General features: G+C 42.3%; 1 pseudogene; it reads left to right on the forward strand.

Annotated features, from left to right (window-relative positions):
• LOC141408561 (uncharacterized) overlaps positions 1–3,736 on the forward strand; it is a 47,013-nt pseudogene extending 43,277 nt beyond the window's left edge.
• Positions 3,737–25,591: the final 21,855 nt, after the last annotated feature.

Consider the following 25,591-nt stretch of genomic DNA (forward strand, 5'->3'; position numbering starts at 1 on the left):
CTATGATGCACACACACACACCAGACTATGATGCACACACACACACACACCAGACTGTGATGCACAGACACACACCAGACTGTGATGCACACACACACACACCAGACTATGATGCACACACACACACACACACACACACACACCAGACTATGATGCACACACACACACACACACCAGACTATGATGCACACACACACACACACCAGACTATGATGCACACACACACACCAGACTGTGATGCACACACACACACCAGACTATGATGCACACACACACACCAGACTGTGATGCACACACACACACCAGACTATGATGCACACACACACACACACCAGACTATGATGCACACACACACACCAGACTGTGATGCACACACACACACCAGACTATGATGCACAGACACACACCAGACTATGATGCACACCCACACACCAGACTATGATGCGCACACACACACACACCAGACTGTGATGCACACACACACACACCAGACTGTGATGCACACACACACACACCAGAGTACGATGCACACACACACAGCGGACTATGATGCACACACACACACTGGAATATGATGCACACACACACACCAGACTATGATGCACACACACACCAGACTATGATGCACACACACACGAGACTATGATGCACACACACTGGACTATGATGCACACACACACACACACACATATACACCCCCCGAGCTATGATGCACATGCACACACTGGGCTACTAACAGCCCTGCTGGGGCTCGGGACTGCCCTGGGTGGTGAGGGCGGCGAGGGGTTCCTGGCTACCAGTGCCCAGCGTGACTGTGGTATCGGCTGCGGGCCCTCCGCCTGGGATGTGGCCAGAGCAACACCTCACTGGCTGTTTCCACAGCAACATCACAGTCTCACTGGAATGGAAAGCCACGGTGATTCGGAGCCAGGAGAGGCTTTCCAGCTGCATGTGTGCACAACGAGGGTCTGTGGGGAGAGGGGTGCTGGGAACTTTGACTTGATTTTTCCTTGAGCGATTACAGTCTCCCAGGCAGGTGAGGGCTGTGGCAGGAGCTGGAGGTGACATATATGCTTAAGGAATTCAGGCTGCCTGAGGGGCAGGGAGAATTTTCCTGCAAACCATGATGGCTGAGGAGACCTGGGAGACTTGGCGGGGATGTGAGCCCACTGACCTGTCCATCCTTTGCACAACTATGATGTTTCTCTGCCACGTATCCCAACACGTAGAGATGGTTGGAAGTTTAGCAGCGATGGCAGAAGAGTCAAGGACAGGAGTTTGCCCCACTTTCTGGAACAACAGTAACAAAAACCAACCATGTGCCATGGAGCAAAGAGATTCTGTGGGAAGGTCTATGAGCAGGAGATGAGAAATCCGGGTGTGCGGCTGTCTGATCCTCCAGCTGCAGTCCAGGCAGGCGGGATTCACCCCAGCACCCAGTTCCGGGTTCACAACTATGTCCTTAGCATTTTGCAAGGGTTTCTGCCAAGAACTTCTGCCCTGCCAAGAATCCAAGTCTTCTCTTCAGAGCAGACAAGCAATTTTTAGAATCAATGAGCCTACAGCAGCCATCATTTTCTGCCTATGGAGTAGATACACTTTTTGGGTGCAGGTGCCACCTTAGTTTGTTTTGTTTTGTTTTGTTTTTTAGAAAAAGGGTCTCACTCTGTCACCCAGGCTGGAGTGCAGGAGTGCAGTGGTGGGATCATAGTTCACTGCAGCCTTGACTTCTTGGACTCAAGCAATCCTCCTGCCTCAGCATCCCAAGGAGGCAGGACTACAGGCATGCACCACCACACCTGACTAATTTATTTTTTATTTTTTGTAGAGACAGGGTCTCACTATGTTGCCCAGGCTGGTCTTGAACTCCTGGCCTTAGGCGAGACTCCCACCTCAGCCTCTCCAGGTGCTGGGATTACAGGTGTGAGCTGCCGGCTGACAAGTGCCACTTTTATCCCTACAGCACAAGAAGATTTGGGGAACTTAAAATGTCATTGTGATTTTTCTTGTATTTCCGAGGGCCTGCCATGCACCTGCTGGCCAGAGCTAACCTGTGTGGCTGCGGGTTTAGGAACACATCACTTCTTCCAGTTTGAGCTCTTTATTTGCCACTGGGTTGATGGGACCCGATTGACTGTAGGCTACACCCAGGAAGAGGCAAAAAAGAAATGGATGATGAAGACTCTGTCTTTAGGGAGATGGCTATCTTATGGGGAAGATGGTAGGAGCTGAAAGGCAACATCAGACTGGAGGACAAGTCAGAAAGGGGTGAGTCGCAGGCTTCCCACGCTTCCCGGACCTGTTCGGGAAGTGTGGTGTGGCTGGGATTCTGCCTTTCTCATGAGCTCTGAGTAAAGTCAATACAGCTGATCCACTAACCACTCCAAAAAGCACAGAGCTAGAACACTCACCCAATGGGCCGGGGGGGATTTTGCACTATGGAGAGTGGGTGATACTCTCAATATAACTTTCCTGTCATTGCTCACAGGCAAGAAGGTAGCTTCTTTTTTGTTAGCCTGTCTTTCCGGGTCTTGCCCTCCCAGAAACACTAAGCAGTTCAAATATCCATTGTCAATTTCAGCGTGCCATCCTCTGGAATGAATGGGTTTAAGGGCAACTACCGTTTGTTCCTGAAACTGCAATATCACCAATGGCTAAGAGCACTTGATGTTAGTCAGACCTGGATTTGTCCTGGCTCCCCCACTTATATGGCCATGCAAACTTGGAGAAGTTACCTGTTCTCCTATCAACTTAATTTCCTCAACTGTACAGACTAAATGGAATAATATGCGTGAAGCACTCAGTTAACATCAGCTATTATCATGACTGGTTATGAAATAATTGATGCGTATCAGAAGTCATGAGCTGCAGGTCCAGAGGCCACATCTGCCGTTCCCCAGATGGGTTTAATTTGGCCTGCACAGTGTTTTAAATAACATTGAGTTGGTTGCCAACATTTTAAAATTGGGAAATTTCACATAAAAATCTGAATTTGGGGCTTATATTGAAAAATCATTAGCTCTGACAAACCTGGCACCAATTTCTTACGTGGTAACAGTGAGTTAGCACAGGGGCTGAGCAGGGCTGGCAACTTTCCATGGCATCTGCACCTCCAGTTCACCATCGCCCAGTCCTCCCTTTGTGTTACCTTCTCCCTGTGGACGTATGTCCTTGGGTCCCACATCTATAGGGTCCCGTATGACTCCAGAATTCTAGCTATTTTGGCTCACTGGTATGTAGTAACGGCTTCTGGAACTCAATAAGAAAATGCAAGGATTATCTTGCCAACAATGCTTCTACTGCTTAAATGAAAGAAATCTGGTAGTTCTTCTCTGAGATCCAACAGAGCCGGTGCATTTATTGCTCTCAGCAGTACCTCTGGGGACCAGAACCTGCTGGTTCTAGAAAGTGCCCCTCGCCCATTGCTGCCCATGGGAGGCATCAGCAGCGTGTCTTCTTTGTTCTCTCCCTGAAGTGTAGGATGCTCATGACCTTGGCCTTGCAGTTTGGGTAGGTGCACCTCCTGTCCTGGTGCTGACATCTGGATGATTTATGAACATCATTACCCTTTCACTGGACTCTTGCTCTTTGGAGTCTTCAGAGCTGCCTGGGCCTAGCGCCCAAGAAGTTCGCTCCTTGCGTCAATGGCAATGCTAGACATATTCTACTGGCTGTGGCCCAGAGGTACTCCTGGTGCCTGTGTGGGAAGGGCCACGATGGGAAGAATGCTCCTTGATTGCTCTCATTCTCTGAGCTTTTTATTTTTTATAGGCTGGATGTGGAACTGCAAGAGCAGAGAGGAGGAGAAGTCTCACCATGAAGACAAAAGAAGTCCTGAGCCTTGGATTTTCTTCCTCTAGGTCTGTTTTGTGGACCCACAGACTCGTAGAAGTTCTCTGAGGGCTGCCTGCTCTCCATCTGCCCCAGATGGATCCCTTAAGGTGGGTGAGCCCTGGGGAGGTACTGGGTCTGCTTGTGGAGAGGGTTCTCAGGGGTCAGGCCCGAAAGAGTCCGTGTGGCTGTTCCTGCGGGTGGGTCAGTTTCTCGGGTGCATAATGAATAACGCTGCGTGGGTTCTGGCGTATCCCTGTCCCCACCCTTGGGGTGGAGGTTTTCAGTATTCTTGCAGGCTCTTGGTTATGTGGACAGTGAGAAACAGTGGGGCTGCTCTTGGGAAATGTGCTCTAATGACTCTTTACCTACGTGTCGATTTCTCTAACCTTGGAGACAGGTGCGCCATGAATTTGGTTTTGTAGGTTTGTGTATGAGGGTGGATAAGAGACTTGTTGAAAGAGCTTTGAAATTCCTGCCATAACCTCTAAACAGTGGGAGTAGAGCAACCAAATTCTCCAAAGACACGAGGAAAATACCCCTTTGGGCAGAGTCAAGCTTGCTGTTCTTTAAATTCTTTCAGCTGGCTCAGCAGGAGAGGAGGGGACGGTCAGAAGTCACACCCGTTTTCTGGAGGGTTGATAGCCTGAAGGTGTGTTCCCTGATCTAAAGATGAAGAATTTTCATGGACTAGAAGTTGGGTTTACTAATCCTGTAGCTCTGGAAACGAATGGCCTTGTCTTCTCTAACTGCCCAGCTACCTGGCATCACGTAGATAGGCCCTTCAGGTGACTGAGGGTTCTGGAACTCGGTGGCTGGAGGCGCACACGAAGAGCCTGCTCAGAACCTCCTGTGTCTCCTATAGACACAAGAGACAGGCAAAGCAAGGGCCCTAGAGCCTGTCTGACCCGTGTCTCTGCAGGGCACAGGTTCTGTCACACCGAGTGTGGGTAGTTTCCACTACAAACTCTGCACCAGAATCACTGGAAGCTTCATGAATAGAGATTCTTAGGTGCCACCAGTGCACCGAGTCAGCACTCTGGAAGTGAGCCGGAGACTGCACTTTTAACAAGCACCCCAGGTGCCTCTGAGCTGTAGAACCACCAGTCTCCTGTGTGGACTTCATAATCTCATGCAGAGAATGTTTCTCATTGCTCAATTTAAAACCCTTTTTAATGGTGTCTCCGCTTAGAGTGGAGACATTCCAGGAAGAGAAAACTAAGCACAGGGAAGCTAAATACTGAGCCCTGGAGGGGTCAGGATCCGGGCCTCATCATCATCTCATGCTGTTTCACACTGCGCTCGGGTCAGGTGAGTGAGAGCCCCATTACCTGGGATACCCGCTGTGCAGGAGCGTCTATAATCTCTTCTGGATGGCCCAGCTAAGCCTGAATTGTTTTTTTAAAGGCTTGACCCAAATGCACCCTGATTCCAGGTGGAACACATTTTCACGTAAACCATCAAATGCTGACTCTGAAGGGAATTTAGAGATCCATTCCAGAGCCCTTGTTTTTTATGTGTATATATATATATGGAATTATAGGTTAGAAACAGACCAAAAAAAGTGCCATGATGATAAATTCCTGAATGTACATTCAAGGAGCTTCGTGGAGAGAGGAACTTGGGAGAAGAACAAGCAACTATGAACAAAATCATTTTCACCAGATTCAGCCAATGACTGGGCATCAGTGGCCTCTAGTTCCCTGAGAATCCCTCCAAGGTGGGGGCTGCACTCCAGGCAGGGACTGTGCAGCTCCACGTCCTCGCTGGGCTTCTCGTGCCTATGGCCAGCTTGCCTGGCCCCCTCTGCCTGGGCAGGAGACTTCCTGGCTCTTTCACCAAGAAATGTAGGCACCCTAATTTGCATGGGGTAGGATTTATTCTGTAAATACTGAGTGCCAATTATGTGCGATTAACAGGAGAGATGGGAGCTACTCTTGCAGAGCTTACTATCTTATTCTAAACTTATTAACTTCCGTTTATGTGTTTTTAGTTGTATAGTTTCTGCCTGTAGAGAAAATGTTGGTGCTTTGGGAGTTGGGGTGGGGGTGGTGAGGAAGCCTTTTCTGAAAGGGTCACAAGTGAAGTGAGATTTGAGTGACAAAGGGAGCTGTTGAGAGAAGAGGTGCGGGGTACAGCAACTGCAAGGCCCTGAGCAAACTTGGTTCTGTTCCAGAAACTCAGAGTGGAGCAGTGAGGGTGGAGAAGGTCCTGACCAGGTTGTGGAAGGGGTTTTAAACTATGAGGGGACCTCATCCGATTGACATTTCTAAAAGTTCCTTCTGGCTGTTTTGAAGAGAATAGATAGGGTGAGGTAAGGACAGGAGCAGGAACAGTATTTAGGAGACTCTTGCACCTGCAGGCAGAGCTGGCAAGGGCTGGAGCCTGAGGGTAGGAGAGGATGTACAGAGGGCAGGTGAGAGCAGGACATGTTAAGGAGAAACAGCAGAAAGGGTTTGAGGACAAAGGTCTTCTTACGTGAAAACCCTGGCGAGAGTATGACATACATACTGGAAGACTGTTATTTTCTGGTCACTTCAGCATAGGCTTCGGAAAGGCAGGTGCCGTGCCTACTGAATGCAGCGTTGCATACTGTTGGCAAGTCACCTCTTCCTCTGAAACTGCAGTTTCCTACCCTCACCCAGGCACCCCTTCCCCAAGCTCAGGACATCTCAGAGGACTGGTGCCTGGGCTGCAGCCAGCCTGACCCAGCTCTATAAAGAAGCTCACCCTTTACAGATACCCCAGAGAGGCCCCCACCCTGCCCTGCAGTCAGCTTCCTGGGCAAGTGGGATCAGGTCAGTGCATGTACCTGTCCTTCCCTGAGCATAAAAGGGGGGCGTGGAGGGAGATGGTATTTGAAACGTGGCAGTGGGGACCCACACAGACATCATGAACAATCCCTTTGGCTTTCCATTTGCCAAGTTGTTTCAGGGTCCAGGGTTTGTGACTCATCCTGAATGGAAACACTTGTACAGCTCCGCGTGACTGCTTTCTGCCCCTGTCTGGGCGGCAGTGACCCAACCAGCTCTGCACTTTCTTTCTTTCCTTTTAATGTATCCATAGGCACCCGGGGTCTCCCTCCTCCAGGGTGTCCTGAAACATGATGCATTCAGCCCTTGTAGAGTTGCTGGGGAAGTAGAAGGAAAACAAAGGTGGCTCTTGAAGCCCCAGGAGCTGACCTTAGATCCTGACACTCCTGGGGTGTGCAAAGGTCTGAGGGGATGGTCAGATTGAGGTAAAGCAGCAAAAATCTGTGCTTGTCAGGAAAGTAGCAAGAGTCGAGTTCTATACTAGCAATTGACTGGCCTGGGGCAGCCTGCAGCTGCACAACTGCCTTGTACAACGGCAAGGACAAGCAGTATCGGTGATGTAGCAGACTGCTGGGAACCTGGGAGGCATCCTGCTGCTGCAGGAGTCCTGTGCAGAGCAGAGGGCAGTTTAGAAAGTGCAGGGGCCCGCTCTTCTTTTGGTTGGTAGCAGGGAGCAGGTGGGGCCTAACCTGGGTGGGCGGTGTCTGCCTCCCTTCTGTGCATCTTGCATTGGCCTTAATTGGTCCTGCTGGGATAGTCACGAAGCCCGACCTTTGTTCCAGGTGAAGTGCTGCATGTTTCATGTGCACAGCTGATTTAATCTTCACAGGACCTTATGAAGTAGTTATTACATCTATTATCGTCACAGAAAAGAACACTGAGCCTCAGAGAGGTCAAGCAATTGGCCCGAGATCACACAGCCTGCAAGAAACAGAGATGGGACTCAGACCTTGGTCTATTTGGCTCCCGTGTGCCTTACCACTCTGTTATACCCACCCCTGCAGGTAAGATTGGGAACCAGCTGTGGAAAGACTTTAATAATGGGATGGATGGACTACCAATCTCCCCCTCTGTCAGGATTGATTTTGCAGCAAGACTGTGAGCTTAATGAGAGCAAAACTCAGGCCTTATACTCCTTCATGTGCCCTGCAGACTCCAGAGGTGCTAGGAGGTAAGAGGCAGACAAAAGAGTGATGTTACTGCTGTGAACTTTCATTAGGATGTGTAGAGTTCTGTTATATGTTTGGAAAAAATCCATCATCTCCAGAGGCTATATAATGCTTAGAACAGCTTTAGAAATTCTCTTTGGAAATTGCTTTCTGAGCTCCAGGCACATAAATAATATTTTTATATATATCCTCAATCATGGCAAGTCTTAGTCCTTTGAGGGTAGCTTGGAATTCCATAGGAATCTGAAGGTAACTCGGAGCCAAACTTGGTGAAGGGTTTTGAAGTGTCAATTTCAGATTTGCAGTTTTGTTCAAAAACATGTTGATAAAGCAGCAAGGCTGATGGTCATGAGTAGCTCATGAGCTGATTCAGAAGACATTTCTCTGCTGCAGCCAGCCCTGCTTCTGTGACTTCACTCACACTTTCCATCCAAGTGGAATAGGTCACCCTTACCTCTTTCGCACTCAGTCCCCTCCATCCCACACTCTACCCATTCCCCAAATTCCTGGTCATCGTTCCACGTCCTCCCTGAGGGTTAGTGAATGGCCTCATACCTGAAAGTGCTTTTCTTGAAGCGTACCCTGATTCCCCCAGTCCTAAGGCCCTGCTCTCACCCTGCGTTTTCACCCATGCTGCTCCTTGGGCTCTTCAGACGTGCTTTCTCCTGCCTTGCTGTTTGTCTGTGCTCTCCACTGGACCATGAGCTTGCTGAGAAGAGTGTCTGAGTTGCTGTAGTCCCAGGATCCGCAGCCTTTGCTGAATTGACCTGGGTAAATGTACTATTTCAAGTACATTTGCAGGAAAGGGTGAGGTTTGTCCTGGAGAGGGAATAGGGCCAGAGACACACAGTGTCCCACCATTCAGGAATTCAATGCCTACAGCAGGTGTCCTGTGGCTCCCTGTCCTACACATGGCTCACCCAGAGTTTGGTAGCTTGATTTTGGAGGCATACTTAGAATGGCTGGAATTCTCAATTTCTCAGAAGGTAAGATTTGGGAAAAAAACAGAGAGTGGAGCATCAGAAATGTGAGAAGAGAAAAGACTCAGGACCCCAAACCCGTGCACCTCAGCTGACAAAACCAACGGACTGTCACTAACCTAAATCCCAAACCCTCAAGAAAGAAAAGCAGCCAAGGTCTGCAGCTTTCTCATCTGCTGGGTTGGTCAATGTGGTGCTGGTGTGGATGCAGCCAAGCATTTCAGCTATGAGGCCATTCACTCACACTTCACCCTTATTTTACTCTGCTTGTTATGGTCGGAACTGTGTCCCTCAAAATGTGTATGTTGAAGCCCCAACTCCCAATATGACCCTTGAAGAGATAATGAAGGTTTAATTAGAACCTTAAAGAGGGAATGAAGGGTCAATTAGGGCCCATGGGTGTGGCCCTAATGCAATATGACTGCCGTCCTTACTAGAAAAAGAGACACCAGTAATGCCAGTGGACAAGAAGCCCAGGTAGAGGGCCGCCATCTGCAAGCAAGAAAGGGAGGCCCCCAAGAAACCAAGCCCGCTGGCAGACTTCCAGACTCCAGAACTGTGACAGAAAATTTTTTTATTGTTTTAGCTACATGGCCAGTGATTTTGTTTTGGCAACCCCAGCAGACATCCTGCTTTCATTTTCTTCTCCATCCTTTTTCCTATTGTTTTATTCCCACCTGCTCAATCTCTATCTTTTATTATTTATTTCTTTGTAAAAACAACAACAAGAGTATAAATGGATTTGGAGACAGTGGTTTAGAATTCTACTAGATAGATAAAAATCAGCAAACTGGACGCGTGGGTTTCTGTAGTTACAAATCTTCCAGCTAAAATCTTGTTTCCCAGGCTTGAGTTCCATTAGGACTTTTTCTGTGCATAGAAACATACATATATGCTCACAATTGCATGAAATTTTCGTCAGTCTGATGGGTGCACCCTTCCTGATACAATTCTGGGCTTTCACTCAGTTCTAATGTGACTGGAAACTAAATGATTAAGAAATGTGAATGAATTCAGCACTCCCTAACTCAAGCTGGGGGCATATTTTCCACTCTGTCTCTTGTGCCCTCCACTCAGGAATTTCAAGTCCCAAGAAATGGTCTCTGGAAGGAAATCCTTTGCCATCCTTCTAACTTTAGTATTCAGTGATTTCTGGAATAGAACTTGCCTGTTACAGAAATGGGAAAAATATGAGGACATGTGCAGTAAAAATAAAAAAAACTTTAGAATGAAGAGGAGACACAACCTAAGCAGAGTTTAATTTTCATTTTGGCTCATAGGTAATTTTATCCTGGAGTGTCCTAGGGATAATGATGGCATGCTGGTTCACTAGAGTAACTGAGTGAAAACATAATAATGATGAAAATAATGACTATAATTTTTTAAAAATTCACCTTGTAGCTTTGTTATCTATAGATGATGTCATTAAAAGTTCTGAGAAATAAATATTACTAATTCAAGTTTACAGATGAGAAAAAGGAAGATCAGAGGAGATAAGGGATTTGCCCAATGCTAATCAATGAGTAGCGGAAATGACCAGCGTTGGACCTTTCACTCTGAGTGTAATACATCTTTCTTTGCAAGAGCTTTGCCTTCTTTTTCTTTCTCATTCTCTATTCCTTGCCTTCTGGGATACCAATTGCATGTTTGTTGGACCTTCTCTCTGTGTTTTGAACATCTCTTATAATCTGCCCATTTCTTTCCTCCATATGCCTTTCAATATATATATTTTTTCTATTGGCATGTCTTGAAGTTCAGGGACTTGACTTCTGCTATGTTCTATCCACTGTTAAACTCATCTAGGGAGTTCTTATTTTCAGAGATTGCAGTTCTAGAATGTCCATTTGCTTCTTCTTCTTCTTTTTTTTTTTTTATAAATTCCATTCCTCTGTCAAAATTACTTATCTTTCCATCTGTTTTTTCAACCTTTTCTCTATTTTAAAAAATGTATTTATAATAATTGCCTTCAAATCCTTCTCTGCTAACTCTAACCGTTGGCTGCTTTGTGCATCTGCTTTCTCATATGTCTTCCCATTTATCATGGGTCACATTTTCCTACTTCTTGCATCTCATTACTTAGGGTTGTTTGTCAGATGTTGTTGTTATGTATAAAAGGCTACTGAAGTTGATGTTCTTCTCCCCCAGAAAAAGGTTGCCCTTTCCTTAGCTAGGCAGACAGTACAGGGGTATCACTGGATGCTGTGAGGAAGTGAACTAGGTCACGGTTGGGACTGCAGCTGGGTGTAACGCACTCTGGTTTTGACCATCTCCTGGGGGACACATGGGGCACAGGTAGCATGGGCCTCTTTCTCTAGTGCAGGCTGGTCCAGCTCGTGGCCCACAGGCTGCGTGAAGCATGGGACAACTTTGAATGCAGCCCAACACAAATTCATAACCTTTCTTAAAACGTTATGAGATTTTTTTGCAAAATTCTTTTTTTAGCTCATCAGCTACTGTTAATGTTAGTGTATTTTATGTGTGGCCCAAGACAATTCTTCTTCTTCCATAGTGGCCCAGAAAAGCCAAAAGATTGGACACCCTGGGTCTCAGGGGACTTTGACTGTTAAGGAACATGATACTGAGGGGGATTTGACTCATCTCTCCCAGTCCAGCCCCCTTCCTGTGTAAACCACCCTCCATCCCAAACCCTCAATAAAGCTGAGTCAAGTTCTCCTAGGCTTTGGATTGAGTTCCTGTTGTGTCTCTGTCACCTCTTCCCTGAAAGCTGAGCTCTTTAACCTCCGCATCATGTGGATTCAAAATCTGCCAAGTGTTCTCATTGGGGTCCCATTGGGTGTGGTTGCCAGCCTCTTCCTCTACTGTGACTTTGACTCCTAGGCACTCTGAGGCTATGGGAGATTTCACTCTTCCTGGTTGGCTCAGCCCCTCAGTGTTCTGTCCCACCCCAGATGCAATAACTGCCCTGCAGGGAAGGTCAGCCATGCTTTAGGGACTTCTGGATGTTCCATTCTTATGCCAGCCTGCAGGGCCCTGGGTCTCCTCTCTCTTCTCTTCTGCTCACAATAAGGCCACTCTTCAGACGACCTCAGCAAATGCCCCTTGGAAAGAAAACTGCCAGCACACTCATTTCACTCTGCAGGAGCTATTGCCCTCTGGAATTTTCATTATTTTAGTATCCTTTGCCTCTATGATTCTCCATACTGTTTATAAAAACATGATTTTTGTGATATATCATTTTTCCCCCTAGCTGTTGCAGTCAGAGGAATGCCTTGCTAAATCTTACTCAAAGGCGAAAGTTGAAAAACTGACGGTTAATTTATTTTTTCATCAGTGAGAGCACACCAAGTCATACTTTTTGCCAATATTTTATTATGAAAATTTGCAAACATACAGCAAAGTTGAAAGAAGTTTACAATCAACCACTCACATACACAGCAGTGTGTCTGTAAACTGGCTCTCTGGAGGGAAAACAAAAAGTCTGATCTGTATTGTTGGCTGATTTCTGTGGTGGGAATGTTTTTGTCATTGCTAATTTCAAGTTACCAATGTGACTGGGGGGAGATTTGTGCAATATCAACTCTGGGGAGCCTATGTAAGCCAGCTCAGGCCCACCACTGCATGGAACCATCACTTAGAATCCATCACCAACATCTTAGGGTGCTTGTTGAGTCATGTGCGTATCTTGCCCTCTATCCACTGTCAATCCGTCTTATTTTTTTAATGTATTTCAATGTAAATTGTAGATATAAGCAGAATTCTTTCTTCTTAAACATTAACTAGAGTTCGCTATTTGTTTTTCACTAACTTGTTTTTTAGTAATTAATGTTTTACTGTTTGTTTTGATGTGAAATGAAACCTTAGTCTTAATTCTGCATTCACTGAGTTTTGACAAATCCATACACCTGTGTAATCCAGTCCCTATCAAGATATAGAATACCATTACTCCAGAAATTTCCTTTAAAGCTTGGCCAACTAAAATTTTCGGCTTTTTGGGACATGGACTGTTACTAAACAAGGCCTCCTTCATTATATTTGACCAAATGATCATTCTACCCTAAATGCATGTCTTTATAATTGTTCAATTTTGCACTCACCAGGATGAATGATCAGAAATTTGCTAATATATAAATTTGAAAGTAGATGCACCATAATAGGCTGAAAGCTTCAGTACCCAAAGTGTACACCCATGTTGAATCATGCCAAGAAAACATCACAGACGTTAAACACAGACCAAACCCTCAGTCCCCAGGAAACAAGGGGACGTACAAGCAGCCTCACATCCATCGCTTCTGATTCCCTGCAGCTCCAGCTCCCACACAAAGTACGTGTGAATCATTCTGATAATAATCCCATGACACAGTTGTCATCCCAAAGAACAAGTCTTTCCAACCTCCTGCCCTGGCTGATTCTGACCACACCTCACTTGGCAATATATGCATTTGGCTTCCACCTGCCATAAGTCAAGGAAAAATATCAGGCAATGCTGGAAAACAAAATCCAGGAAAATATTCACCAAGAAAAAGGAGAAAGCAATCATTTGCCTTCAGTTATGGGGAAGGATATTTTAGGCTCAAGTGGTGAGAAATATTGGACAGTGTTTCAGTTCTCAACCACAAAACCATGTTCTAGATGAAGAAGGTTTGGAGAAGAGCAAATAGAAATCTCTCACCTGATGGGCCAAACTAGAAAACATTTTCAAAAACAATTTCATGTATTTGAGATATTAACCATGGCAGTAATTGGGACATAGGTTTGCCTTTTATTATTTGAGAGCTGCTAAGATTCTGATACCTTGCCCATATGTCATAGCTGATGAAGCTTTTGTGCTTTGCTACTTAGATTCAACCACTAATATCTCACTCACCAGACCTGTAAGAATGGATGATGCAGATTTCTTTAACCATTAGAGCTGTGTAATAATTAAATGGCTTATTGCTAGAAGGTTCCATATTTCTTGACTTCATGACCACATCACTTTCTAGTGACCAGATTTTCCAAGGTGAGTTTGGGTCATTTTCTTTTGCCAAATAAAAATATGATACCCAGAGATAAAGAATATTCAAGAATGTATTATTTAGCTCATTCAACAAATGTGTATATTTATATATTTACTTCTGATCTCTTTTTCACACATTGACAGAGTTACGCTTTGTAGAATAATAATTTGTGAATAATACCATTTCCCTGCTATTGAACATTTATGGTGTTTCCAATTTCTTCATATGACAGGTATTGCCACAATAACTAACAAGGCATGGAAAGCCTTCTCTGTATGTTGGGTTATTACTTAAGCACAGATCGAGGGGTATAAACCTTTTTAATACCCTTGAGCAACATCATAAAATCCCCTTCCTAAAAGATTGTATCAATTTACAAACCTATTTTAAAAAGTCTCTGAGCGTCCATTTCACTGCAGCCTTACTGGCACAGAGTGACGGTAATATATTGAACATGTCAAGTTTGAGTAGGGCATGCAGATCCAGGCTGGATATTACCACGCCAACTTTGCAGAATGTTCTGAAACAGGCCCTCATCAGTAGGCTTAGCTTGGGTGAACTTTAAGGTCCCAGCCAACCTTCTATGATTATATTTGCAACCAAATTTTAATTATGACACAGCTAGTTATACTATGATTGTTTTAATAACACAGCAATTGTTTTCCGTAAAATATTACAAAAATATGCAGAAAACACCTGAATTAGTTCATATGGTAGACATTGGTATAATCTTTTGGTTTTCAGAATATTTTGAAGACTAAAGTGGGCGTGCTTACAGTTAATTGTTTCAAGATGCAAATAATTTTTACTGTTTAGGTATATATGTGTGTGTATGTATATATCTAATATATATATAGGTGATATATTTGCTTGGGCTGCCATAGCAAAATACCATAAACTGGGTGGTTTAAACAATAGAAATTTATTTCTCACAGTTCTGGAGGCTAGGAGTCCAAGATCAGGGTGCCAGCATGCATGAGCTCTGGTGAGGATTCTGTTCCTCGCTTACAGGTGGCCACCTTCTCACTGTGTCAATAAGGTGTTATATGAGGACATAATAAAAGGAGAGAAAGAGTTGAAGAGACAGAGTGGGGAGGTTTGGGGAGAGATAGACATATCTTACAAGGCCATAGTCCTATTGGATTAGGGTTCCATGTTTAGGACTTCATTTAGCCTGAATCACCTCCTAAAGACTCTTTCTCCAAAGATAGTCACATTGGGAGTTAGGGCTTCAAGGTATAATTTGGGGGAAACATGTTTTAATCCATAGCAGTATGCATCTCCAATAAAAATGTATTGTTGGGATAATAGTTGAACAATACTAAAGCACATCTTTTTGAGTATAAATCATCAAGTTGATTTTGTTTTCAGTCTCAAGCGTTTTTCTACGACTTCTTGTCAAGTCTCCCTCTAGGTCACCAGGTGACATGGGAGGCCACCTCTCCAAGTCAGAGGAGGTAAGCCGTTGTTCCTGAGGAGTTGACTTCCTTCCTATTTTGTTCCCTGGATTTATGCTAAGACCTTATTATGATTATCTAGTACGACATAACAAATCGTTCCGAAATTTAGTGGCTGAAACCAACGGCAATCATTTTATTATCTGTCACGGTTTTTGTGGGTCAGGACTTTGAGCAGAACTTGCCTATGTGATTTTGGCTTGAGGACTCTCACATGGTGGTGATAGATGGAAGGTGAAACTGGAGCAGAGCAGCAGAAGTGGCTGGAGCCGCAGGAACTGGCTGGGCATCTCTTCCCCTCTGGCTATACAGAATCTGGGCCTCTTCATGGGGTCTTTCTGCAGGGATGGTTGTGATTCCTCACTGCATGGTGGCTCAGAGCAGTCAGCCCACCTGCGTGGTGGCTCAGCACTCCAGCACAGTGTCCCAGCACTCAAGGTAGAAGCTGCATCGTCCTCTAGGGCTTAGCCTCTGAAGCCATGCAGCGTCACTTCCTGAGCATTCTGTTGGTTATAAGTAAGGCACAAGCCCATCCAGATTCAAAGGAAGAAGAGTTAGACTCCATCAGTTAATAGGAACATGGCAAGATTCTAGAAGAGCAAATAGGATGAGTTATTATTGCTACAAAGCCCCCTCGTGGAGCACCCAGATCTGAGAAAGGGGTGCTTTCCACTGCAGTCTCTGTGGCCAGTCCCAGTCTTGAGATGTAAACAGTTCTGAGTTCCTCTTTTAATCGAGATGTGTGAAAAAATGTGGAAGTTCATCCTTGGAAGAATAATCATAGAAACTAGCTGTATTTATCCTGGGTAAGAGATGAAGAGGAGACGGGATCACTATCAGCACATGTGAAGGGGGAACAGGCTTGTCCTGGGGCTGCTCCAGAAGGTGGATGGTGCAGGAGTTTTCACGGACTTGGAGAAACTCAGAGGCTTTCTTGGCTGATCACTTTTTTCCCTCTCTTTTTCAGCTTTATTAAAAAACAAATGACAAATAAAAGTTGTGTATATTCAAGGTATACAATGTGATGCTTTGATACATTGTGAAATGATGACCTCAGTCAGGCTAATTAAGATATCTGTCACTTCCTGGAGGTACCTTCGTGTGTATATGTGGTGAGAATATTTACAACCTCCTCTCCGGAAATTTCAAGCATACAACCCGTTGTTATTAACTACAGTCACCCTGATGGATAAGAGAGCTCTTGGCTAGTAAAAATAGAGCAAGTATTTTCCATAAAAATGTGGAAAATAAGCAAGTGTTTTCCATAAATAGAGCAAGTATTTTCCATAAAATATCACTAAGCATTTGCAGGAAAGGCCTGAATTAGTTCTCCTGAAAACCAAAAGATTTTTGAAGACTAAAGTGGGCATGCTTACAATAAATTAATTTAAAAGTGATATCGGTTTTGCACGTTCTGCCTACAATTTTCTTTTTAAGAGTATCCCGTGGGTTAAAATATATCTACAGAGCAACCTCTCCTAACAAAAAAAAATTTCAAACCATTAGGCTTGGTCAGACAAATGAATGTTAGAGGGGTAAAATCAGGTGGAGTGAAGATTAGTCCATTGCAGATAGAAACTAGGACTGTGTCTCTCCAAATAGGAGAGTACCAAATAGGGTACACCCCTGTACCCCAGGGGTGTCTAGTAGTGTGCTTGTGGGTCCTAGAAGATGTAGAATAAGTATGGTACATCATCACAACAAGTAATTTAGGACTTTTTTTGCAGTAAAACAATCAATATTTATTATGCAGTTGATGCAATACCCACATATATTTTAAATTAGATGCTCTAAGAGAACTTTCCACTTGCTAATAGCTAGGCAGGTGACCCTCCAACATTCCCCCAGGATACTGTGTAGACAAATTTGTATTGACAAAAATAAGAATTAGACTGAAGAGCAAGACTGTTGGGTTCAAATCCTGGCTCTGTGACTTACTAGTTATATAACCCTGGGCAACTTAAACTGTTCATGCCTTAGTTTCCTCATTTGTGAAATGGAGATATTAATAATAATAATACTCACCTCATGAGGTGATTGTAAGAACAAAATGAGTTAATTTTAGTGTTTAGAGGAGTGCCTCACGTGTGGCAAGTACCATGCAGATGCTCATTAAATTAAAGCTTGAGAACTATGAGGGAGCCTCTCAAAGAAGGTCATGAATGGGCACTTAGTCTGGGTGATCATGAGCAGAGGCTGGAAGTCATGCATTCTGTTGACGGAATTGCTCAAGGGGCGGCCACTCCTCCAAAAGGAATTCTAAAAATCTAAGACTTGAAGCTGAGGTCCCCCATCTGCTGGGTAGTGTTTGATGGTCTAGACTGGGGGTTTGCAAACTCTTTCTGCAAAGGGCCAAGTAGTATATACATCAGAATTGTGGGTCATCCAGTCTTTGTCATATCCATTCAACTCTGCCATTGTAGTGTGAAAGTAGCCATGGATGATACACACCCGAATTAAATGGACTGCTGTGCTGGACTGGGGCCACAGCAGCACAGTTTGCTGCTGCTTGTCTAGATCCTGTGGGGCCTGAGCAAGTGAACTGGAAATAAGGTGGCTGTTGAGGGGGCTGAAGAGCGACAGGAAGTGAGAAGGGAAGGGAGATGGGTGCAGCACCACTACAATGCCACCTTTTTCCTGGTGTGAACTCACTCAGACTTTGAACAGGTTCTCTGCAGAGATGACTGAGACACTTGGAGCCATGTGCCTGCAGAGACACAGTGGGGAACCATGTTAGAAATGGGAGTAACGAGTCATTCATTCTTACTATATGTTTCGGTATTGTATCGCAAAGGCTTTGAAAAGAAAGCTGAGGCTTTTATTTTCCTGTGAATCAGCTCCAGGCCCCTGGAACAATGCTGTTCATTCTACGGATGCTCAGCAAGCCCTTGCTGACTGTCTTTATTTCTTCACCTGCAATAAGATCCCCCCAGGCCCATATGGAAACGTAAATGTTCATGAGGGACTAATTCAGTGAGACTCTTCCAGGGGAAGTTCAGTCCCCTTGGGAAGTGATTACACACTGATGGAATTTTTGCACACTGGATGGAAAGATGATCTTTGCCTCTTGGCTGTGTCACAGTAATAAGTGGGAGACTGATTATTTCTAAGAGTGCAGCTCTTCCCGGCACTGATAAGAATGGAATGCAGCGCTACCATGGAGATTCAGGTCACTAATTAGTCCCAGAAGCCTCTAGGCCTTGAATCACTGTTATATTAATTATGCATCAAATTAGAATGTTTGCAAAGGCTCAGAGCCAACTGTACTGCAGAACCCGGTGACGGCATGGAGAGATCAAGGAGTGTCCCGCCCAGCACACTGCAGGGACCAGCAGACAAAACCATGCAGCCTGTCTGAGCGTGCAGTGACCCTGCCTGATCTCTGAGACAGCTGTTCGCAACTCCTGCCAGAGAGCTTGTTATCGGCACAGGGTAGACAAAAGAAGGAAAGGAAGACAACGATGGCTTCCCCTAAGTTCCATAATCTAAGCTCTACTGCAGTAATATCCAGCTGAGAAAAGACACAGGACAATCATTTGGACACTTTATTTCCATGGTAACAAATAGAAGATTCTTCCAGATGTTTGCTAACATGATGGAGATAACATGTCTGGACCGTTGTCTGATATTCAGTTGTCATAGCTGGGGAGACCTGGCTTTAGCTTTGGGTAAACTATTCTGTCTCTTCCTCCTCTTCCTCTGCCTCCTTCTCCTTCTTGTGTTCTCCATGAGCATAAAACCAAAATACACTGATGCTTAGTTGTAAAATAAACAGATGATAAATAGCAGTCTCTGTGACTGTTGGGTTATAATTCCATCGAGGGCCGGGGTTGAAATCATAAACCACAAGAAGTGAAGCGTGACCCACAAATAGCCTTCAGGATGGAATTACAGCCCCATAATTCAGAGTGGCCCTTTGAAAAAATAACTCCTAAACCTAGCTTTAATTTGGAGAAAGAGCCATGACAGTGGTGACGTCTTCTCTAATCAGTTCATCAGGAGACAAATTACTCCTCTTTGTTATTCTGATGATATTTTTTAACGTTGGGGTGAGCACTCGATCTGTTTTCTAGGAGGTTACTGTTGAAACCAGGTAGCAGTCGCCCAAACAGAACCAAAGAAAGTCTCACAGTAAGCAAGTTCTAGCACAGATGAAGGTCAATGAGCATGAGATGAGGAGAGACATTCGTTACTTCGGGACTGATGAGAAATATTGATTCCTGACTGCAAGAGTAGTGGCCGAGTTTGTTCTGCGTGGAGTGTGACATAAATTCCGTCCCTGTTCTACTTCTCTAAATGTCTTTGCTATTTTCAGAACTAATTCTGCTTGATCTCATAATTTGTTAAAGCAAGTTGATCTTACACAACCCAAGAGTTACGAGCTTTTTCATGATGGTTCTTGCATGATGAAAATAAATTCTCATTTATTTCAGAAAAAAATAAACCAAATCTGACAATTCTGTAGAAGGTGGATGTTTAAATGGCAGTTTCTTGTGATCATAAATTAAACCATCAAAATCCCATAAGGTTTCTCTGCAGCCTAGATATTAAATAAAACAACAAAGGTGCAAGGGCTGGCAAATGGTAAGGGCTTAATACATGGTCATTCAGTGCCATAATTTGTATCATGAAGTTCAGAAAATCTCTATGTGCTTGTGTGTTATTATCTACTTCCTCAATGACGCTGAAGACATGAGGAGAATAAGGGTCTCATTTGACTCAACATGCCTTTCCACATAGACAATGTAGACTATTATTTAAAACAGAGTCTACAGCATGAGGAAAATAGAAGCAACAGAAAACAATAAGTTAATATAAAGTATTAGGCCAAAATGGACAAGGAATATGATCATTTAAAAGTCCAACTTATTGAGGTATAATTTGCAGATATGCTTTGTGTTTAATTTGCTCCTTCTTTCCTAGTTTAAGGTGGAAACTTAGATCATTGATTTGAGATATGTCTTCTCTTTCAAACACAAGTATATAAAATTGTGAATTTTACTCTAAGTACTGTTTTGGCAACAACACACACATTTTGATATGTTAGGTTTTTATTTTTGCTTTGGTTCAAACTATTTTCTAATTTTTCTTGTGATGAAGTTTGAGGATTTAACAATAGAAAACAGAAAACAAATATTTCTGTTATTGATTTCTATTTTAATTTTGTTATGAGCAGAAAACATGCTTTGTATGATTTAAAGTCCTTTAAATTTATTGAGCTTTATTTTATGACCTAGATATGATCTTTCTTTGTGAATGTTGTGTCTGCATTTGAAAAGAATTTGTGTTCTGCTATTGCTGGATGGAGTATTCCATAGCTGTCAGTTAAGACAGTGGTTGGTAGTTCCATTTATCGTCTATGTTTTTCTGTATACTTATGTATCTGAGAAAATGATGCTGAAACTTCTAACTATCACTGTGAATTTGTCTCTTTCTCCTTTTGGTTCTGTCATTTTTTTGTTTTATTTGTTTTGACATTGTTAGGTATTATTAGGTGCATGTACATTTGGAATTGTTCTGCACTCATGATGAGCTGAGTTCTTTGCTGTTATAAAATGTCTCCCTTTAGCCTACATAATAATATGTGTTCTGAGGCCTACTTTGTGTGATACGAATTACAGCCATTCCAGATTTCTTTTGATTAGCTTCTGCATGGTATTTTTTTATCCTCTTTGTTTTAACTTATCTATATATTTATATGTAATGTATATTTCTTGGAGACAAATATAGGTATGTCTTGCTTTTTAAAATCCAATATGACAATCTGCTTTTTAAATTAGAATGTGAAGAATTTTCTCTAATATTTCTTAAAAACAGGTCTGTAGTTTATGGATCCTATCAGCTTTTATTTGTATACAAATATTTTCTCTATTTCTAATTCACTCTCTATTTTGCCTTCTTTTTTAAAAGATAATTTTCCTGGGAATTCTATAATGACAGTTCTTTCTTTAAGCACTTTAAGATATTCATCCATTTTCTTTTGGTTGGCATATTTTCTCATAAGAAGTCTGCTGTCATGCTTGTCTTTATTGCTCTGTAAGTAATATGTCTTTTATCTCTGGCTGCTTTTAAGATTTTTTTATCTCTGATTTTTAACAATGTGATCATGATGCATTTTAGCATGTATGTTTTTATATGTATTCTGCTTGGGTTTCATTGAGTTTTGTTGACATAGTTTTCACTAAATATAGATAAACTTCTAGCTATTATTATTTCTTCATCTACCTTCCCTCTTCCTTTTGGGGACTCTAATTTCACATGGTAGACAGCCTTGATATTGTTCCTTAGATACTAGATACTACATCTTTTTTGTTTCTCTGTACTTAATTTTGGATATTTTTTATTGGCATGTCTTCAAATTCACTAATCTCTTTTTCTGCAGTTTCAAATTGGCCACAAAACTGTCCAGTATACTTTTTGTTTCAGATCACATAATTTTCATCTCTTCAGTTCCATTGTGGTACCTCTTTCTCTTCTTTAAAATATATTCGTTTCTGCTCCCCATTGTGTTGTTTTTCCCTCCTCCTTGAGCATATTAAGCATGTTTATGATAGTTATGATAACTGTTTTAAAATTCTTGTCTTCTAATTTCCAAATTTCTGTCATTTCTGTTTCACTTCAACTTAGTGGCCTTTTCTAGGTATGGGCCATATATTTCTGCATTTTTGCATACCTGATAAGTTTTTATTCGATGCTATACATTGTGAGATTTTACATTGTTGTGTGTGTGGATTGTGTTATATTCCTTTTAATAGTATTGGACTTTGTCCTGGCATCCAGTCAGAACAGTGATTGCCTCTGGGAAGTGGTGAGATTGATGTTCAAGGTAATTGAATGGCTCTATATCTAGATCTGGGTATTGGATACATGGCTGTGTGCTTGCTACAAAACTCATCCATATATACACACTTACAACATGTGCATTTTACTCTAAGTAAATTATACTCAAAAATATTATAAAATGTTATACGTGACCATTTTAAAAATTTGAAATAATACAATTATATAAAGAATAACAACTGAAAGTCATATCATCCTCCTTCTCAATTGCACTGCCTCTTCATTATTCCCTCTTCCCCCAAATCTTACCATTCATAAACCAGTTAAATAATTTTCTATATCACCTTCAAAATATTTATCTATGGATTTACACATGTAACATCATGGTTAAGACCACAGGCTCTAGAAACAAGACTGCTTAGGACAGAATCATGGCTCTACTACTTAGTAGATTCATTTTGCCTAGTTTTGAACATCATACAAATAGACAGAAAAGGTAGGCATTTCTGTATTTGACTTCCCTCAATGTCATATTTTTGAGGTTCATTGATGTTGCTTATGTCAATAGTTTATTCCTTTTTCTTGTACCCAGTTATATATACCATTTTATAAATATAACACAATTTTCTTATCTGTTCTCTGATTAATAGACATTTGGGTTGTATCCAGTTTGGGCTATCATGATAAAAGCTGCTGGGAATATTTTTATACAAGTTTTTGGTGGATACGTGTTTTTATTTATCCAGAGTAAATATTTAGGAGTGAACTTGCTGGGTCACAGGGTATGTTTAAATCTATTTTTAAAAACCTAACAATTTTATTTAACATTGCTTTCAATAAAGTATGAGAGTTCCAGTTCTTCTACATCCTAACCAGCACTTGGCGTGGGTCAGTCTTTTACATTTTAGTCATCTAATAGGTGTGTTTTGATATCTTTTGTTACTTTAACTTTCATTTCCCTGATTACTAATGATGTTAATCTTTTCATTTGCTTATTTACCATTTGTATATCTTCCTTTGTTAAGTATTTGTCCACGTCCTTTGCCTATTGGTCTGTTATATAGTGCAGTGTAACATAGATAAACCCATAACTTATTGGCTTAAAGATTAGTTTTACATTTTGTTTACAAATCTTCCATTTGGGCAGGATTCAGTTTGGTCAGCTGATTTCTGCTCCATGTGGCATCAGCTGGAGCAGCTCAACTGGGGCTGGGTGTTCTCCCATATGGCTTACTTCCATGCCTTGCAAGTCGATGCTGTCAGCAGGAAACTTAGCTAAGGTTGTTAGCCAGATGCTTTTGTTCCTCTTCACTTGAGTCTGTCCATTTGATTGCTTGGACTTCCTCAAGCATGAGGGCTATGTTCTAAGGATATGTGTTTTAAGAGAATAGAAGTGAATGCTGTCAGTCTCATAAGGTCGTGACTTGGGCACTGGATTAGCTTCACTTCCATCATACACTGTTGGTCAAAGCAGCGCAGAATTCACTCAGATTCACAGGGAGAGGACATAGACTCTGCTTCTCCATGGATGGAATGAGACCACAGTTAATCCACCACAGTCCATCCTCTGATTGGACTGCATGGTTGGAATATGTGATTTGCATCCATCCTGTGTAAAAAACAGAATCAGTTCCTCCTAAGGCCTATGAAAATTTTACGTCTTGTCTCTAAGTTTCATCCTCCAATCAAATTTGAAGCTCTTAGGAAAAAGCCAGTTAAGTATGGATTCATCCCTTAAAATTTCTTATTATTAAGGTACTATCAGCTACATTTCTGTTTGCTTCCAGTGCTCTTCAGTGTTTTCAAACAGTTAGTTTTTGTATTTTGTACATAGTTTATAATTGCTTTTGGCAAGATTAGTATAATAAAAGCTTCTCCACCTATTGTTGAAAACAGAGTCTCCTTGTATAACATACAAAATATATTTTTAAAATATTTATAATGAGGCCGGGCACAATAGTCCATGCCTATAATCCCAGCACTTGAGAAGCTGAGGCAGGAAGATCCCTTGAGGCCTGGAATTCAAGACCAGCATGGGCAACATAGTGAGATCCTCATTTCTACAAAAACAAACAAACTAACTAACTAAACTAAAAAAAAAATTAGCCAGGTGTAGTGGTGTGTGGTTATAGCTCCAGCTACTCAGGAAGTAGAGATGGGAGGATCACTTAAGTCCAGTAGTTTTAGGCTGTAGTGAGCTATGACCACAGCACTGCCCTCCAGCCTGGGCAACAGGGCAAGGCCCTGTCTCTAAAAATATGTATATTTGAAATGAGGAAAAGTAAAAGTAACCCTAAATAATAGTATATAAAATGCAAACACCTAGTAAAAACAAAAAAAGTTTACATGGGAAATGATTTCTAGTCTTGAACAATTTACTGATTATTTGACATCAAAGAGCAGCATCGAAAGTGATATAAGCAGGCTGCTTTATATGTTTGGGCTTAGATATTTATCTGAAGGACAAGAAGTTTAGATCAGACAATGTAAAGAATCCTTTAGATGTTTGAGGCCTATGACTGTAATAACCTTACAATTAAATGTAGCATTTGATTTCCATTTTGGTGAATGTAAAGAAAGCTTAAGAATTTATAATTTATATACTCAGTATGAAATCAGAATACATAAAAAAGAAATTACCTCAAACCCTAAAATTATCTTTTCAATGGAGCTTACAGTTCCTTTCTTCTCTAACAGGGTTCACAAGCTCAAGAAATACCTGAAATTGGGCTAGGAAATAGTCACACAGTAAACATGACTTGTTTTCTGAGGGTATCAATTTTACCTTATAATTTTGAGTAAAATCACATTCATAAATCATATTGCATAAAAATAAACTTGGGTAACTTATGGTATAGAATATAAATATTATGTAAATATTTAAAGTTTAAAATGGAAAAAAAAAAAAACCTTAGGGCAACTATCTCAGATGCTGGAGGAGAAAGACTTTGTCTCTTCTGGTATTCTAATAGAAAAGTTTGAGAAATGCTATAAATTCACTGGGCATTGGGCAATACATCTAAAATCCTGCTCTTTATTTAAGATCTGCAACCATCATTGGATCTATGCCATAAATATGTTTTATTTACTCAGACATCTGCACTATTTATTTAGCTTTAGTCACTGAATGAACCATTTTCATTCTGTATGAGGTGCTACCCTCAAAACTATTCATCTGTTTCTCAGTATGTTTTCGGCTGATGGAGTTTGGATGAAATATCTGTTTCTCTGACCCTCCACTTAAGGCAAAACATAGCAGCCTGCCCTTCCTTTCCAGCTGCAGACGCAACTGAGATTAGTATGAACCATTCCTTCCAGTTGACTATGAAGGGGTAAACTATGAAGAGTTTCGCATTGTGATTTAGGGGTCTCAAGTGTTCTCCCTTCCACCGTGGGCCATGATAAGTGCCTAAAGCACCAGTCCTCTGAGGTAGGACAGAATGATCTTGACAGGCCAATGCTATGAAAGATGAGAGGGAAATCCTCTCTCAAGCCATTTGTCATTTCTAAACATCTTGATTTAAGCTAGTTGCCCATAATTTAAAAATACGCCCTTAAATTATTTAACACTCTTCCCATTTAAAGTCAGACTCTAATTCCTCT

This window comes from Macaca fascicularis, chromosome 14 (genome assembly GCF_037993035.2).
Source record: "Macaca fascicularis isolate 582-1 chromosome 14, T2T-MFA8v1.1".
NCBI classification, from domain to species: Eukaryota; Metazoa; Chordata; class Mammalia; order Primates; family Cercopithecidae; genus Macaca; species Macaca fascicularis.